Raw genomic sequence first — 4,653 nt, forward strand, 5'->3', positions numbered from 1 at the left:
CACTGATGGCAGGTGTGTGAACATGAACAGTTACCTCCAGCTGCCACCAGGGGGCGCCAAGTGTTGATCAGAGCAGAGTGATCAGCAGTGACTGGATCATCTCTGCAGGTCATTGTGAGGAAACGTGTGACGTCACAGTTGCCTGCAGAGATTAACAAGTCGACCCGAGGAGCTGGAAAAACACACACACACACACACACACACACACACACACACACACACACAGATGTTACCATGGAGATTGGTCTTGTCTGGTTTCTCACAGCCGGCAGAGGACGCTCTGATGAACCGAAGGAAGGGAGGAGAGAAAGAGGAGATTTGGAGGAAAGATTAAAACATCACAGTCTCACACTGACTGTGATTTTAGTTGGTTCAGTTGGTTTGTTGAGTTTATTATTGTTGCCTCCAGGTGAAAGAATTGGCGCCATTTAAACACCTTCATTTATTCATGACTGAAAACTTTATTCTTCATTTATGTTGAATTTCTTGTTTGTTTATTTGTTTGTTTGTTGACACATTTCACATCTTGCATGTTCAACTCACCTGCCATCCTCTATAAAAGTCTCAAGGTTGTATTAGCTTAGCATTTAGCAATAATGTAACAAACACATTACTCTTTAGTTAATCTAAAGAGTAATTCTCAGGAGATTATTTGGAAATTAAAGGACCCATACATCACTTGGAGTGGAACATGTATGAGAGTGAACGTGACTTAGAAATGTACAACCACAATACACCCCTTCACACACACACACACACACACACACACACACACACACACACACACACACACACAGATGTTACCATGGAGATCGGTCTTGTCTGTTTTCTCACAGCCGGCAGAGGACGCTCTGATGAACCGAAGGAAGGGAGGAGAGAAAGAGGAGATTTGGAGGAAAGATTAAAACATCACAGTCTCACACTGACTGTGATTTTAGTTGGTTCAGTTGGTTTGTTGAGTTTATTATTGTTGCCTCCAGGTGAAAGAATTGGCGCCATTTAAACACCTTCATTTATTCATGACTGAAAACTTTATTCTTCATTTATGTTGAATTTCTTGTTTGTTTATTTGTTTGTTTGTTGACACATTTCACATCTTGCATGTTCAACTCACCTGCCATCCTCTATAAAAGTCTCAAGGTTGTATTAGCTTAGCATTTAGCAATAATGTAACAAACACATTACTCTTTAGTTAATCTAAAGAGTAATTCTCAGGAGATTATTTGGAAATTAAAGGACCCATACATCACTTGGAGTGGAACATGTATGAGAGTGAACGTGACTTAGAAATGTACAACCACAATACACCCCTTCACACACACACACACACACACACACACACACACACACTGACAGACCTGAGTGCAGATGACATGTTGGATTTGTTCCGGCCTGCGGGCTCCGAGGTCGCTAACGAGGCGAGACGTGGACAGACAAAGCATCAATTAGAGCCGCGGGGTGTCGAAGCGGCGCACAGTGGACACTGAACACGGACCCCCTCGGCTGCTCCATTGTCCCGCCTTGGAAAACAGAAAAATAAAGACAATGTGATTTGATTCTGCTGAGGTGCACTCCAAAAGGCTTCGCAGCGTCTGCGAGTTAAAAAGCGCTCCCTGTCGTCTTCAAAGCGTCGTCGACCTCTCGGTCTGCGGCCGGCAGATGTGTCCCCGCACGTCGGCCCCTCGCTGTGCTCCACATACGCTTCTCATCAGAAACCGTTCCTGCTCAAACAGCGTCGACATCACAGCAACAAGTTTCCAGTATGTCCATCAATAATCAACCAAACAACAGTTCAGTGTGGGAACAGAAACATTTCATCTGCAGCGTAACACAAGCAAGAACAAGAAGTGGTGAAAGATAATAAACAATAAAATAATCAATAGTTTGACATTTGTCTGAACTCTGTCAGATTTTGGAGGCAGATTTTAAAAGATCTATTTTTTTCTGCTTATTAAGTGAAAAAAATGTCAAATAAACATTAGAAACATCCAATAATCACTTCTCTTATCACAGAAATAATATTTCTTGATGCATAAAAAAGTTGTTTTCTGGTCTACCTACACACATAAAGGCTGTTGAGGAGATATCTTTAGTAATTCACTGTAAAATCCTCATATTAACGCTAATTTATGACATTTCGATTGAAGCTAAAAGAAAAAGTTTAACTAAAAGAAAAAAGAATATTCCTCGTCTGACAGGAGCTGTTGTCTCCGTTCATCAACCAGATTGAAAGACTTCAACATCCAGTTTTGTGCTTTTAAATTGTTTCCAAATATCCGACACGTTAAAGACATGTCTCCTCGTCTCAACACGTATGACAGTTATTTCAATTCATGTGATTTTCAACATGTGAATTTGAAGCTGTGAACATGCGGTTCAGCTCAGAAACACAACACACACTCACTCAGTCACCCAGACCCTCAGAATTACACACACCTGCATTATTAACATGATATTTCAAAATTAAAGTTTTTCTCCTTACCTCTGTGAGATGAACACACATGGAGGCTGCCAGGCTGAGGAGAGATGTGAGAGTCAGTACTGTAGCACCACGCTGACCCCTGGGACACACACACACACACACACACACACACACACACACACACACACACACACACACACCCCCGTCTCTGCCATTACTCCCCCACCCCAAGACCTCGCCCTCAACAGTCGGGGCTGAAGAATAAAGATATTTCTCTTTAATCCCATAAAAAGATTTTGATTTAAAAACAGAACAGCAGAATAATTATTTCATATTTGTTTATATGGTGATAATGATTTACAAAAACAACAAATTCCATTTAATAGTACATTATTTAATTATTCTTGTGGTGGAAAAACAACATACGTAATCATCCGACCCTCTGTTTTTCTGCCTCATCAGGTTCAGTTGTTCAGTCTGATCGTCTTTATAGATCTGGAGCGTTGCTCGTAGACAGCTGTTATATATAACGTGGAGCCATAGACACTGTAGATAGAACATCTGTGGAGAGACCTGACGACACTTCACATCCAGACGGAGCTTCAGAGGATCTGACAGGAAGAACGAGACACAAATCTGCACAAATCCAGGTGTGAAAGCTTGAACTGACTAAACCAAGTCTGCTGCTAAAGGAGCATTTGTAAATGAAAAGTTTTAGTTTTTGATTTTTAACAAATTCAAAAAAAATCTAAAAACATCATGAATCATTGAGTGAAGACTGATGAGCAAAATGACAATTTAATCCATCTAAAATTAAATCTAGATAGATAGATAGATAGATAGATAGATGTAGTTTTATGTGGATATTGAAAGGTTTTAAACTTAAAGACTTCAGTGTCTTGAGTCATTCATTAACTACACTTTCTAGTGAACACATTTCTACGTGTCGGCGTAGCCTTGATGTTAGTGTGTTCTCCTTATCAGGCAGCCGCCGGCCTTCCCACCTTCACACGTCTGCAGCACCTGACGCCTTCCCAGCAACAAACACACAACGTGTCACCGCAACACACAGTCTACGAATATATCTGGAAATAACTTCACCTGCAACCAACACTGTAATCAGACAATACAGCCTTGTATTATTTAAGGAATGTGTATGTGTATGAACAGTTTAAAGCCCTATGTGTAATCAATTAAATATGATTACAGCCATGTTATACTGCATTATCAATAATTCATTAGCTGTTCATGCAGCAGTTACAGACGTTTCATTGGTTATAGTTAGTTTAGTCCCTGTTTTATGGGGTAATGAACTTCCCTCTGCACCACAAACAGCTGTTGACCAGGAGGGTAACGTGCTAAGTCTCAGGGTAATGTAAGTCCACAGTGGAGGAATAAACCTTCCCAACAGAGGGGAATCAAGTTATGGGATCTGAAAACCATTCCTCACATTAACTTGAAAAGTCACGTGGTTATTATTGTTTGTCTGGTCTGAGGCTATTTTCATTTCCTGATAGAAACCAACTGCCTGACTTACTTTTTCACCCATTACATCTGATCTGAGTTGGTTTGATGATGATTTACTCTCAGTGCCAGTGTAAACGTATATATAAAAAAAAATCATCTTTATTTCTTACATTTAAATTACATTTTTTATATTGTTTGTTTTGTGATAAATATGTGTGAAGTTTTTTTTCTACAACTTTTACTTTGGTATTTCCCGTCTGCACAGCAGCACTTTATATTGAAAGGAAGTTGGTCTCAACAGACAACGACAGTATCTTGACAGAAACGTCAACGGCTGTGCAGCTCTGATCATATCTGAGCTTTCGTTTAAAAAAAGAGGTATAAATGAGGCGAAAACCACAGTAAGCTCAGGTTAAATAGGTAACGCGGTGGTTTAATTGGTAAATATCCTTCTTAAAGCATTAGACTTGACTTTTATTTGATGTTAGCTGACCTGATGTGTTGTTAGCAAAGTTCGGAGCTAGCTTACAGTAACGGAACAGTGAAATACAAGTGCACTCCCGCCTTGGCTTCAAAGGAGGGAAGACGCGTTGGCGGTCCCTCCATTTCTGCTCTGCAGCCAAGATGGCGGGTGAGAAGTGTCCGTTGTTCCTCGCTCGGCTTTTTAACCGTTGTGAGCGCAGCATCCGGGTACGTACAGCGCACTGCATGTTGCCGAACGTGCTAATGCAGTCGAAATAGCTAGTGTGAAGCGCGCACATTGA

This window comes from Seriola aureovittata, chromosome 3, assembly GCF_021018895.1.
Source record: "Seriola aureovittata isolate HTS-2021-v1 ecotype China chromosome 3, ASM2101889v1, whole genome shotgun sequence".
In the NCBI taxonomy this organism is placed as follows: Eukaryota; Metazoa; Chordata; class Actinopteri; order Carangiformes; family Carangidae; genus Seriola; species Seriola aureovittata.